The following is a 15,238-nucleotide window of genomic DNA, read 5'->3' on the forward strand; positions in this document are numbered from 1 at the left end:
CTCTGTTATTGTTATTTTATCTTTTGGTACCTGAATATTACATTTTAAGAAATGCTTTCATCATAGTTTTAGTTTTACAGAAAGTAGTAAAGATAATAGAGTTTCATATATCCTAGAGCTTCCTGAAATGTGAACACCTTATATCACCATAGCATGTTTATGAAAACTCAGAAATTGACAGTGGTACAAAACTATTAACTGATTTTCTTCATATTTTACCAGGTTTTCCACTATGTCATTTTTCTGTTCAAGGATCTAATCGAAGATACCACATTATATTTACTGTCAGGCATATTACCGATTGATCGTTGTATAACATATTACTACACAGTTCAGACTTTCAAACCCAGCCCTATATAGTACTTACAGTTTCTCTGGGTCAGATACCTGGCAGAGAGTTCAAGGAAAGGCTCACCTGGTAAAGTATCCCCTTCCAAGCTCCTAGAATTCTTGTAAGGATTCAATTTCTGTCCAGGTCAAGATGACTTCACTGGTGTGTTATTCGAAGCCGTTCAGCATTAATAACAACCAATAAAATCAGACGAGTAGAGAACCTTTCCCAATGCACTGTATGAAGCCAGTGTTCCCTGACACCACGGCTAGAGAAAGACATTTCCGGAAAGGAAAATTACAGACCAATATGAAATAGGTAAAAAGTATCAAGAAAGTACTATCAAAATTAACTAGTAACATATAAAAAGGATTATACACTAGGAGCAAAACTATTTATCCTTGCAATGTAAGTTTGGTTAAACATACAAAAACAACTGGTGTTAGAAACTATAGTAATAGAATTTTTAAAAAAGACTCATGGTCACCTCTAAAGATGCAGAAAAGGTATTTGACAAATTCCAAACCCATTCATGATAAAAGCTCTGGGAAAGTTAGGCATAGAAGAAAACTTGCTAAACCTACAAAGAGCATCCACGGAAAACTCACATAACGTAAGGAAAGACATACAAGCCAATAGAATAGAGTTGAGCACGCCAAAATCCATCTTTATATATAGGGCAAACTTATTTTCAAGGTTGAAAAATTGATTCAAGAGGAAAAAATAGTTTCTCAACAAATGTTGCTGGGAGAAAGGGATATCCACATGGAAGTTTAACTCTTTCCTGTACCATATATGTATTTGACTCAAAATAGAATACGTGGCTAACTGTAAGAGCTAAAACTAAAAATCCCACAGAAGAGAACATGGGAATAGGTTTTCATGGCCTTATGTGAAACAACGGATTCTAACATGTGACACAAAAGTGCAAGTGACAGAAAAAAAAATAGATGCATTGAACTTCACGTGGATCAATATCTTTTAAGATGCAAAGTGCACCATCAAGACAACTGAAATAATGGAAGAAGATATTCCCAAGTCATATAACTGTTAGGAGACTATTACCAGGAATATAAGAAATGTTCAGGTGTGTACCACCACACTTGGCTAATTTTTGTATTTTTAGTAGAGATGGGGTTTCATCATGTTAGTTAGGCTGGGCTCAAACTCCTGGCCTCAAGTGATCCACCCACCTCAGCTTCCCAAATTGCTGGGATTATAGGCATGAGCCACCACACCCAGCCTCATTCTTCTTTATTATTTTCTAAATTTGTATTTCTAAATAATATATTGTTCAGGATTTTTGTCTTCAACATTAGATAAATATGTGTATAAATTCATGTTTAATCTCAGTCAAATTATGAAAAAATATAACAAATCCATATCATGATATATCCTATGGAACACCTGACAAGTTCTTTTCACTAGGATCAAGGTCAAAAAAATAAGTGAAGACCCAGAAACTGATACAGATTAGACAGGACCTGAAGTGGCAGGTAGGTTCTAAGATGCTTCCCAAGGATCCACACCTCTAGATATGCAAAACTCTAGGCTAATACCCTCACTGTGAGGTTAAGACACGCCATACCACACGCATAAACAAACACAAAAGGGGCAAAGTGTATGGAACAATGGCTTGCAAGAGAGACTATATCAAACAGGGAAGGACAGTGATACCTGAGACATACAATGCTGTGACATGAGCTCTACCATTGCCTCAAGCTACTGCTTTGGGAGATTTTCCAGGCTGTGCTGTGGCATGGACTTTGGAAGACACTGTGAGTTGAGAAGAGGGAACTGAGAGTCGAGTACAGACTGGCTGGATTGTATCTAGAATTTCTTCACATCCGGTGGTAAGAATGGGAGACGGCATGGCTGCTATTGTCATCATTACTCACTGAAATACGGTTTGCAGAAGCACAGGAGCAATGCAGAAACAAAGGTAGAGACACAAAGAAAAGTTACTTGAAAGAAGATTTAATATTGCACAGAGACTGCCGCCTTTACATGTTGTACAAAACCAAGGCTTAAAAAATAACCATTTGAGATAAAGTAAATGATGTGTCAAAGTCGAATAAACCAACCAAGTGGACACAAACCTACCTTTACTATACAATTTTCATACATGTGCCTGATGAACTCACTATATTATAAAATAATGAAAGTAGAGCTTTCTATTTATAAGAGCAGAACACAATTGTCAGAAAAACAAGGATTAAAAATATTTTTACCTCTATTTGTTTCCCTATAAAACCTTAAGTTTCCTTTAAATTTGGAAAATAACTTGTCACTTTCTTCACTACATAAATTCCACTGCCATTCTAGTTTGCATGGAGTATAGGGTTGCTATTTTTATGCAGTGAAGTTAATTTAAATTAAGTTATTTATATGCAGTGAAATTAATTTAAATTAAGTTGCTAATTATCTGCAGTGAAACTAAGTTAAGTTAAATTGCCAGGCTGCAATATAATAGATGAGGGGTTGTTATTGTTGTTATTTTAACCAAGATCTGCCACTGAAATTCTGTGTGTACAGTATTGAAGCCAAGAGACCCTGGAAGCCACCCTCACTAGAAAATCAAACGCCCATCTACTGATCTGGGGTACTTGTAAAACATCAGTGTTCACGCTCTCTTGGTTGCTCACATCTCATAAATCTTGGACAAATGTCCCCTATGTCCCCAGAATAATTTCAGAGCACTGTATTATTGCCTTACTTGTACAGTAAACGTATGTTGTTGAGTTTCAGCAACTCATTCTGTGTGAATGCTTCACTCACAAGAGGATGTGTTGTCAACACAGTCATGTTGGCATTAAGGCACTCCTCACTGCAAACTCTGAATAAATTCTGGTCTGTTTGTTGGAGTCCTGTTAAATAATATCTGAAAATGGGGCTTTTTGAGACACGTGAGTCACAGGCATCTGTCTTTGAAAAAGTGGTTACTGATGCTAAAACTGGTGACTGAAAAATGCGGAATATGATGAAGAAGATGAAAGAGGACGAGTCTCTGGAACTTGGGGAGAATCTTCCTGAAGCAGGTGTACCTGTGTTCGAGTTGGTAAATCGATATGGAAATATGCTTTGCTATTCTCTCTTTACACGCCCTTTCATCTCCTGAGCTGAAGGTATTCTGTGTGTGCTTTGGAATTCTTTTAATATCACATTTAATATTTTTTTCACAAATACATTTCTCTGAAATAATTTTAAATACACAGAAATATGCACAGAAAGCTTTATATATCCTTGAGTTACATGCAATGATGAGCCCTAAAAAATAGTTGGCACGAAACTATTTATGGAAGTATAGGTTTTCTCCATATTTTACTGGGTTTTTAGGTAATGTCATTTTTTCTGCCCAGGATACCACATTGCATTTACTGTCAGGTGTATTATTTATTGCTGCAAAATAAATTCTCACATACTAAGTGGCTCTTACTCACAGTTTCTCTGTATCATGAATCCAGATGCAGATGATGGCCAAGGACCAGGTCTCAAGTGAAGAAGGTTCAGCTGGGGAAGGATCCCCTTCCAAATTCATGTGATTGTTGTTAGAAGTGAAGACCCTGTGCTTGTTGAGATGACTTCACTGGTGAACTATTCCAAACCTGAAATAATTAATAACAATCAATCACAAACTCTTCATAAAAATGTAAACAACAGTATAAGTAGAGAAGAGATCACTTCCTGATGTATACTATTAGTTGGTTTATACTGATATTACAACAAAAGCAAGACATTTCAAGGAAGAATAATTAAGATCAATATGTTTTATAAATAAAGGACAAAGGTCTTCAATAAGTTGCTAGCAATACAAATCAGCAAATGGAAAAAGAATTACACACCATCACCAAGCGTATTTGTCTCAGCAATGCAAATTTGGTTCAACTTACAAAATAATTAGTGTCATGCCCTATAAGAATAAAATAAAAAAAGTCATATGATCATCTCAAAAGATGCAGAAAAGGCACCTGATAAATCAAAAATTCAGTTTTGATAACAATATACAACAAATTAAGCCTATAAGAAAAGTTTCTTTATCTTAAAGGGCATCCATGGAAAACTCAGTATCATCATAATTTAATTTAAAGGCTCAATCATAGTATAAACATGGACATGCAGATCAAAGAAATATAGTAGAACTGAACGTCCAAAAATTAATCTTTACCTTTATAGTCAAATGATTTTATAAGGTTGCCAAGCCAATTCAATACGGAAAAATACATTTGTAACAAATGCTGCTAAGACAATTGAATATCCACAAGCAAGTTGAACTTCTCACTCACATCATATTCATAATTGGCTCAAAATAATCATATATCCAACTGTAAGATCTAAATAGACCAAACCCATAGTAGATAATATAGAAATACGTAATTTGGGTCTTAGGTTAAAAAATAACTCCTATAATTTCTAAGATATGATACTTAAAGCCCAACAAAAATAAATAAACAGTAATAAATTTAACTTTACAAGAATTGAAATCTTCTGGAATTCAAAGCACATCATTAAAAGTAAAAAGATAATGCAAAGAATAGAAGAAAATCTTCACAATCACCTAGAAGGACTGATTTTCAACAAAGCAGACCAAAACATACACTGAGGAATGAACATCCCATTCAATAAAAGGTGCTAGGAAAATAAGATAGCCACATGTAGAATAATGAAATTGGATCCTTATCTGTCACCATATAAAAAAATTAACTCAAGATGCATTAAAGACTTAAATGTGAGACATGAAACCATAAAGATTCTAGAAGTAAAACTAGGAAAAAATCTTCTGGACATTGGTCTAGACAAAGAATATTTGACTAAGACCCCGAAAGCAACTATAACATAAACAAAAACAAATAAATGAGATTTAGCTACTGAAAAGCACAGCAAAAGAAATAATCGACAGAGTAAAGAAACATCCTATAGAATGGGAGAAAATATTTGGAAACTGTCCATCCAACAAAGGACTAACCCAGAATCTACAAGAAACACAAATCAGCAAGAAAAAAATAAATAATCCCATTAAAAAGTGGGGGGATGACATGAACAGGCAAAAGATATACAAACGGCCAGCAAACATATGAAAAAAAAAAAATGCTCAACATCACTAGTCATCAGAGAATGCAAATTAAAACCATAATGCGATACCAACCTTAGCCTAGTCAGAAGGACCATTATGAAAAAGTCAATAAACGATATTGGTGTGGATGAGGTGAAGAGGGAATGCTTGTACACCCCTGGCGGGAATGTAAATTCGTACGATCTGAATGGTAAACAGCAAGGAGATGTCTCCATGAGCTTTTAAAAGCAGAGCTACCATTCAATCTAGCAATCCCACCACTGGGTACGGGCCCAAATGAAAAGAAGTCATTCTATCAGGCGCCACCTCCAGTCTTCCTGGACCCAGCAATTCAGGGGTTTCAGTTTCGGGACAAGTACAGGGTTCTCCATAAAGGCAGCCTTGGTGGTGGACCCGACCCCTTGCAGCCCCACACAGAGGGAGCGGAGGGGCGCGTTCTGCAGCCTGCTGCACAGGAGAAAAGGTAGATTCCACCTGGGGAGTGGAAGGTGCATGTGGCAGCTCTGCTGGGGCTGCGGGAGTACAGGGGAGAGTGGCTGGCTGCCTGGTGCACAAGTGTCTGCGGAGCACAGGCTCAGAAGGCCGGGGCAGAGAGGCAGAGGTGCTGGTCGCAGGAATGTTGGTTCAGGGGCTCAACACGCCCGCCAGGGATGTGGCCCGTCACCTGACCTTTGGAAGCACTTTGTGCTCCTCACTCGGCTTCCTGTTACAAATCGTGGCAACATGTTTCAGAGGACTTGGGGGAAAATCGCCCTCTTGGCACCATCAGGTCCGTTCTCGGTGGCGTTCTGCCGGGGATGGGAGGAAGTCCCCAAGGATGGTGTGAAGGAGGGGTGCCCGACCCTGGGCTTGGCAGATGGGTGAGCTCCACTTCCCGGCGCCAAAGCCCTTATTGCATCTGCTGCAGACTCCGTCAGACTGGGCACGGTGATCCAAGAGTTCACCCACGTCAGAAATTCTTTCGGTGCTGCTGCCCAGTGGAAGACCACAGCCTGCCTTCTTCCTGGGCCTGAGTGAAGTGACACGGCCACTGCCAGGGCGGGAGTCCAGGGAAGCCTGTCTCTGGTGTCACTGTGCTCTGTGCCAAGTAGGGAGAAAGGTTTGTAAGGAGTTGACAACTCCCGAGAAAGCATTTCAGTGGTTACTGGAGGACCTGCACTCTGGAAATGCAGAGAACCCAGGACTGTTGCCAGGATTAACTGGGTGACTAACAAGAGAGGGCAGACAGAGCCTGGCTCATTTCGGTACTCTGCATGGGTTAGTTGCCACCATCAGCTGTGATGGGCACATGTGGTGACTGCCTCAGGAGATGGCAGTGGCCCTCAGGAGTCTGGAGACTGGGAGGTCCCAGATCAAGGCACCAGCAGGTTTGGCGTCTCCTGGCTCATGGTCAGCGGGTTTCTCTTGTGCTGGCATCCCTCTCATTCCCAGGCTAGGTTCCTTCTGTAACCAATCGTTAGCTGCCAACCCCTAAAGGCCGGACAACAGATTTGCAAATTACAACCTGGCACATCCAGGGTAGCAGGAGAAAGAGCAACTTTTTGTCTTGGCAGCCAAACTTCACCGTTTAGTGGCACCAATGTGCATTTCAGGTTTTTATGGTTCCTTGTCTAAGGTTATTGTAGCTGACTCCCAGGGTATCCTAATCTAAGAAGCAGTGAGTGAGCAGGGAGTTAGAAGCAGTGAGTATGAACTTTGCTAACTGGAAGGACTGGCTGTCCCCTCCCCTTACCTCCCAGTCTCTCTCCCTTGGATTGCCATGTACAAGATAGCCCCACCTAAAATAACTGAAGGCACTTCAGTTCTGTGTTGCTTTTCCCTGCAAAACATGGGTAAGATCTTAAAAAGATCCTGGAAGCGTGTCTTTGTGGCATGGATCGAGGTACATATCCTTCCTTGAGGTGTGTTAGTTTCATCCTTTAGTACTCAGAGTTGTCTCCATAGTGCCAGGGAGGGAGGAGGTGCCAACTCCCTGTGCTCAGCCAGGATTGCCCTGGCCTGGCCACACCTTCTCACGCTTCCACAGACCTAAGAGGGACTAAGAGCTGGGATCAAAATGTTCCTGTCACAGACGCCCTGCTTCCTGAAAGGAGATCCAGAGGAAAAAAGAAAAGGTGTTGGGAGCTTTTTTTTTTTTTTTCCCCAGGCCACATCCTTTGGGGGTTGGGGTGGGGCAAAATAAACGTATGTTCAAGAAGATAGTCTATGCTGAAAATGACATATAGCGTAACCACCCAATGGGTTAACCATGCCTGCTGCCTAGAAAGAGGTGATGTATCAAGACAGGAGAATTGCAATGGAGAAAGGGTAATTCACGGAGAGCCAGCTGTGCAGGAGACTGGAGGAGTTTCATTATTACTCAAATCAGTCTCCCAGGACATTCAGGGATCAGTGTTTCTAAGGATAATGTGGTAGGTGGGGGAAGGTCAGTGAGTTGGGAGCTCTGACTGCTCAGATCAGAGATGGAATCACAGGGAGTCCAAGCTGTCCTCTTATGCTGAGTCAGTTCCTGGGTGGGGGCCACAAGATCAGATCGGGCAGTTTATCCACCAGGGTGGTGCCAGCTGATCCATCCAGTGCAGGGTCTGCAAAATATCTCAAGCACTGATCCTTAGAGCAGTTTAGGGACCGTCAGAATCTTGTAGCCTCCAGCTGCTGACTCCTAAACCATAATTTCTAATCATGTGGCTAATTTGTTAGTCCTACAAAGGCAGTCTAGTCCCCAGACAAGAAAGAGGTTTGAGAAAGGGCTGTCATTGTCTTTGTTTTAAACTATGAAGTTTCTCCCAAAGTTAGTTTAGCTTATGCCCAGGAAGGAACAAGGGCTGCTTAAAAGGTTAGAAGCAAGACGGAGTCGGTTAGGTTAGATCTCTTTCACTGTCTCAGCCATAATTTTGCAAAGGCAGTTTCAGCCAGGTGCAGAGGCTCACATCTGTAATTACAGTACTTTGGGAGGCAGGTGGCTCACTTGAGGCCAGGAGCTCCAGAGCAGCCTGGCCAACAAGGCAAAACCCCATCTCTACTAAAAATACAAAAATTAGCCAAGTGTGTCACACCTGCAGTCCCAGCTTCTCCAGCAACTGAGGCACAAGGATTCCTTGAAATCGGGAGGCAGAGGTTGCAGTGAGATGAGATTGGGCCACTGCACTTCAGCCTGTAGGACAAAGCGAGACACTCTCTCTCTCTCTCTCTCTCTCACACACACACACACACACACACACACACAAACACACACACACAGTCATTCTATCAAAAAAACACTTGCACTTATAGGTTTATCACAGCACAATTCACAACTGCAAAAATATGAAATCAATCTAAGTGCTCATTAACCAATTAGTGGATAAAGAAAATGTGGGGTGTGTGGGGGGGTGTGTGTGTGTATGTATATTACAGAATACTACTCAACCATAGAAAAGAACAAAATAATATTTTTCAAAGCAATTTGGCCATTATCATAAGTGAAGTAACTCAGGAACAGAAAACCAAATGCTGCATGTTCTCACTTACAAGTCTGGGGTAAGCAATGGATTTGCAGGAGCATGCAGAGGGGGGTCACGGACATTAATGATTCAGAAAGGAGGAGGATTGGAGGCGAGTGAGGGATAAAAAATTACCTATGAGGTAAAAGGTACACTATTCGGGTGATAGGGACACTAAAAGCCCCAGACTTCACCACCATACAATTCATGCATGTAACCAAAAACTACATGTAATCCCAAAGCTATTGAAATTTTTAAAAAATTATTTCAAAAAGAAAAAGCAGTGGTGTATGATTCTCCCAGTATTGAGTGTATGTTGTATATAGTTACTTTTTTTATACACACAACATGAAAAGGGAGAAAAAGAATAATTCTACAGAAGAGATTTTTAGAACTAAAAGATTTTTATCCAGGTGATCAAATTAACATCAACAGTGATAAAGCCTGTTGACAGCTTGTGCCCGGGATATTATGTGATAGGAATGGTACTTTTCATCTGTATTCTTCCTGCCTTAAACCCAGAAGTCCAGTCTCATCACGAGAGAAACATCAGAGAAATCCCAAATTGGAAACGTCAATGGCGTCAAAAACAAGGAAACTCTGAGAACCTATCACATTCAGTGAAGCCTATAAAGCTATACTATCGAAATGGGATGACATATCCTGGAAGAGATCCTAAAACATAAACTTAACATTGAGCAAAAACTAAAAAATCAGAATAAAGTTTATATAGTACTCAGTGATAATACATGATACTGGTTGGTTAATTTTGGCAAATGTTCCACACTATGAGATTAATAATAAAGGACACTGTGCATGGAGTATATGGAAACTCTCTACTAGATCTGCAACTATTCTGTAAATCTAAAACGATAAAACCATTTTGTTTTGTTTTGTTTTGCTTGCGACAGAGTCTCCCTCTGTTGCCCAGGCTGGAGTGCAGTGGCGTGATCTCAGCTTACTGCAACCTTCGCCTCCTGGGGTCAAGCGATTCTCCTGTCTCAGCCTCCCGAGTAGCTGGGATTACAATCGTCCACCACTATGCATGGCTAATTTTTTTGTATTTTTACTAGACACAGGGTTTTGCCACGTTTGCCAGGTTGGTCTCGAACTCCTGACCTCAGGCAGATCTACCCGCCTCAGTCTCCTAAAGTGCTGGGATTACAGGCATTAGCCACCATGCCCGGCCTTGTAAACTTTTTTTTTGTAATGTCACTCCCAAGCTTAAAAAAAAAAAAAACAATCATTAGCAATATTGTTGATACCTCCTTTGTGCATCTCCTTAATTTCTCAGTTTTCTTTAAGTACTGAACTTAACTATATTGTGAATTGTCATTCCATACTTTAAAAATAGTTTTTCCTCTTTGAGTACTTCTGAATACTATATTCTTTAGGTCTTTTTTGTCTTCAGATTTAAGTGAAGGTGTTTAAGTCATCGATACTCCTAGTTTAATCATGAGAAAACTAACTAAAACCATAACGTGGGACATCCTATTAAATACCTGATGGGTACTTTTCAAAAGGGTCAAGGTCACGAAAAAGAAGTGAAGGCCAGGAAACTGTTTCATAGAGGAGAATACCTGAAGTGTCAAGTAGACTCTAAGTTGGTGCCCACTTATCCCCACCTTTTCATATACACAACCTTCTACTGTAATCCCATCCAAGTGAGTCTAAGCAGGAATTGTGAATTGCTTTGAAACAGCAGAATAGTGCAAAGGTATAGAAGTGTCACTTGGATTCTTATATATGACTATGATTTTGGTCTTGCTAGAAATGTCTCTCTCGACGGATTTTATGAAGCCATGTGAGAGAATCCCCCTCGGAGATGCGCTTTATTTAGCCAATGGCCAACAGCCAGGAAGGTAAGAGGCTTTCTGTACAATAGACTGTTCTATAGCTGCAAATATTATATTTAAAAGTAACCATACTGCCCAAAGAAGTTTACAGATTAAATGCCGTTCCTACCAAACTACTAATGACATTCTTCACAGAACCAGAAAAAAAACTGTTAAAATTCATATGGAAACAAAAAAGAGCCCCAATAGCCAAGGCAATCCTAAACAAAAAGAACCAAGCTGGAGGCATCATGTCACCTGACTTCAAACTATACTGCAGGGGTAAAGTAACCAAACAGCATGGTAGTGGTACAACAGCAGCCACATAGACCACTTGAACAGAATAGAGAGCCTAGAAATAAGGCCACACACCTATGACCATCTGATCTTTGACAAAGCTGACAAAAACAAGCAATGGGGAAAAGACTCTCTATTCAATAAATGGTGCTGGGAAAACTGGCTAGCCATATGCAGAAGATTGAAACTGGACCCCTTCCTTACACCATCTACAAAAATTAACTCAGATGGATTAAAGACAAATGTAAAACCCTAAATTATAAAAACCCTGGAAGACAACCTAGGCAATACCATCCTGGATATAGGAATGGGCAGGGATTTCATAACAAAAACTCTGAAAGCAATCACAACAAAAGCAAAAATTGGCAAATGGGATGACTAAACTTAAGAGCACTGCACAGCAAAAGAAACTATCACTAGAGTGAACAGACAAACTACAGAATGGGAGAAAACATTTGCAAACTATGCATCTGATAAAAGTATAATATCCAGCATCTATAAAAAACTTAAACAAATTTTATAACAGAAAAACAAACAACCCCATTAAAAAGTAGGCAAAGGATAAGAAGTGACAATTTTCAAAACAGGACATACATGCGGCCAACAAGTATATGAATAAAAGCTCAGTATCACTAAGAAATGCAAATCAAAACCACAATGAGACACCATCGCATGCCAGTCAGAATAGCTATTATTAAAAAGTCAAAATAACAGATGCTGGTGAGGTTGCAGATAAAAAGGATCACTTACACACCACTGGTAGGAGTGTAAGTTCATTCAACCATTGTGGAAAGCAATATGTCAATTCCTCAAAGAGCTAAAATCAGAACTACCATTCAACTCAGCAATCCCATTACAGGGTATACACCCAGAGGAATATAAACCTTTCTTCCAAAAAGACACATCCACATGAATGTTCACTGGAGCATTACTTACAAGAAAAAAGAAATGGAATCAACTTTAATGCCCATCAATGACAGGCTGGATAAAGAAAATGTGGTACATATACATCATGGAATACTATGTAACCGAAAAAGAAGAATGAGATCATGTCTTTTACAGGAAATGAATGGAGCTAGAAGCTATTACCTTAGCAAACTAACACAGGAGCAGAATACCAAATTATCATATATTCTCACTTTTGTGTGGGAGCTACATGATGAGAACTCATGAACACAAAGAAAGGAACAAATGACACTGGGGCCTACTTGTAGGTGAAGAGTAGGAGGAGGGAGAGGAGCAGAAAAAATAAATATTGGGTAGTAGGCTTAGTACTTGGGTGATAAAATTATCTATACAATAAACCTCCGTTACACAAGTTTACCTATATAACAAAACTATACATGTATCCACAAACCTAAATTTAAATATATAAAGTTAAAAAAATCAAAATTATATAAAAACTATGAAAAAATAAAATACTAAAAAATATAAAACAATATGAAACTAAGCTACTTTTCTAATAAACTTATATTGCTTCACAGTTACTGTATCTTGTAATAACAAATAATCCTAATTCCTTTATCCTGTCCTTTGCATTATTGCTGATACCCACTTCATACATATGTGTATATATACACACACACAGACATGCACATGTGTATATCTGTACACATATATACATCTATGAGATATATACATAAGCATATATTATTTATTTTTTCTATTATTTTCAAGAAATTGTTTTCTTTTATAATAAACTAATAATATAAAAATGTTAAACCAATAAAAATAAAAATTATATATAAATGGTATTTTTAGAAATGCAAGAGACGAAAAAACATAAAATGCTCAATGAGAACCACAAAAGGCAGAAAATGAATGGAAGATAAAAATAGGAAGAAGGAACAAGGGCAACAAATAGAAAACATTCACGAATATGATAAATATTAATCTGACTGTGTCAGTTACCACTTTGAATGTCAATGGTCTAACTGCACCAAGTAAAAACACAGATTGACAAAGTGAATCAAAAAACAAGACACAACTGTGTTATTTATAAGCCCAACCTAAATACAAAGACAAATAAAAGTCAATGAATGGAACAAAACGTACGATGCTAACTCTAATCAAGGTAAACAAGAGGAGCTATATTAATTACAGGTGGAGCAGACTTCAAAGCAAGAAAAGTTATCAGGAATAAAGAAAGGCATTACACAGAGATGAAGAGCCACTCTTCCAATAAGATGTCATAATTCTTAAAACCTGTGAGCCTAACAACAGAGTGTAAACTATGAGGCAGAAATCAACAGAACCACAAGGAAAAAGATGAATTCAGCATTATAATTGGAAACATTAACACCCTATATCAGGTACAGACTGATCTAGCAGGCAGTAATTTACGGGGGAAAAGCTGAACTCAACAGCACCAACAAGCAACTGGGCATTACTGACACCTACAGTCGCCTTCCCTCAACTACTGCAGATGACACATTCTTCTTAAGCTCACATGGAATATTCAGCAAAATGTGCCACATTCTGGGACACAAAATACCCTAACAATTTTTAAAAAGTAAATCATACAATGTCAGCTCTAAGACCACAGTGGAATTAAAATAGAAATCGAAGGATAACTGGAATGATAACTGGAATATCCCAAAATGCATTGAGATTAAACAACACACTTCCATATAATATATGGAACAAAGAAGATATCTCCGGAGAAATCTTGTTTTTTAATTAACTAAATGAAAAATAAAAACACAATTTATCAAAATTTGTAGAATGAAAGAAAACCAGAACATATAGGCAAATAAATACCATTGAACACATACACAGGAAACGATGAAAAGACCAAAAATCTGTCATCTGTGTTTCCACCTTTGGAACCTAGAAAAAGAAGAATATATTAAATCTAAAGTCAGTGAAACAAAAGTTATAACGTTGTTCACACAGTAAAACAAAGGAAAAGTTAAAGCAACTGAATTTTTCAAACACATATTCAAACCCACAGTTCTCAGAACACAGAAGCATCCAAAATTAACAGGGCACACAAAGCACCCAAACACCCTTCCTTGCTTCCCTGCATGCAGCCACGACCCTCTCAGAAACGGGGACCCCGCGCTTCAGAAATGCTCAGTCTCGGGCTACTGAGGCCGGGCAGCACCGTTTGCTCCGAAGTCATGCCGTACATTGTAGAAAAGCGAAATAACAGGTGTTTAGTGGTCTCGCCATGAAGTATTAGTTAGCTGCTGATTTGATGCACCTGTGAATTAGCTTGACCGAATCTTCCCCAATGAATACAAGAATCAAAATATCACCCTGTTATCCACAAATATACGCAATATGTCAACTAAAAATAAATGCTTCCGTAAATTCTTTATCTATGAATAATTCACAAATAGGAAACGTAAGAAGTAAGAAGTGTTACGTCCATAATATAAAAGGGCGTTTGTGACAAAAAGAAAGCAGTTTAAATGTACCTTACGGTCTGGGAAACACGGAGAAATCCTGAGGTTTGAAGAAGGGGCGACGACGCAGGCAGGCACCGCCACAGGAACGAGCGCGCCTTCCGGGAGAAGCGACCCCGAAAGCTCAGCGCGGACCCCGCAGACAGCCCCTTAGTTGCCCCGTAGATCTCACCGCCCTCTCTCCCCCATCAGCCTCGCCCTCCGATCGCCGCCCTCCGCCCTCCTCCCTCACGCCCCGTCAGCCTCGCCTCCACCCGCGGCCCTCACGCCCCCTGTGGGCCTGGCTCCCGCCCCAAGCCCAGCCTGCGCGGCAGCCTCGGGCGCCCTCACTGCGCAGCTGCGACCCCCGCGCCCGCACGTGGCTTCAGGCGGCTCCCAGCCTCACCTGCGTGGGCGCCAGGTGGCGAGGATCCGGCGGTCTGAGTTTTCTGGTCCATGGATTCCACCTACTCCTGCAAAAGGACTGAGGGGACAGAAACCTGCACTGGCGGGGCAGTGAGGGTCTGAACGACGGAGAAAAGGCGGCGAACAACGACAGCTCCATACGCCCTGCAGCCAGGCCTCCGCGGTCCTCTTTGCCCTTCTCCGCCATCGTTTCTCCCAAACCCACGCCCCCTGGCCGAGCCCAGGAGCCTCGCCGGGGGACAGGGCCCACTCACTCAGCGTCCACCGCACAGGCTGAGCTCATGGGCTGGGGTAACATCTCAGGGAACCAAACCCAGACATTCGAATCCCTCCCCGCAGAGTGCAGTCCTCGGGGAGCGGCCCTCCCTGCCTCCCCCTGCCCAGTCCCTCCGTGGTCTGCCCTTCCT

The 15,238-nt window shown here is 40.4% G+C and overlaps 1 long non-coding RNA gene across 14 annotated transcripts in view; it reads right to left on the reverse strand.

Moving 5' to 3' along the window:
- The window catches only part of LOC119623586 (uncharacterized), a 406,106-nt gene extending 391,505 nt beyond the window's left edge, over positions 1 to 14,601 (reverse strand). For 13 of the 14 annotated variants that reach the window (XR_012091423.1, XR_012091418.1, XR_012091417.1 and 10 more), the window contains exons 1-5: positions 14,439 to 14,601; positions 13,791 to 13,845; positions 3,772 to 3,936; positions 2,009 to 2,228; positions 416 to 599 (exon numbers count right to left, since the gene is read on the reverse strand). This is a non-coding gene — a long non-coding RNA (uncharacterized lncRNA). The remainder of the gene's footprint in view (positions 1 to 415; positions 600 to 2,008; positions 2,229 to 3,771; positions 3,937 to 13,790; positions 13,846 to 14,438) is intronic. The other variant, XR_012091421.1, reaches the window with a different exon arrangement.
- Positions 14,602 to 15,238: the final 637 nt, after the last annotated feature.

Source organism: Chlorocebus sabaeus, chromosome 26 (assembly GCF_047675955.1).
Source record: "Chlorocebus sabaeus isolate Y175 chromosome 26, mChlSab1.0.hap1, whole genome shotgun sequence".
Classification (NCBI taxonomy): Eukaryota; Metazoa; Chordata; class Mammalia; order Primates; family Cercopithecidae; genus Chlorocebus; species Chlorocebus sabaeus.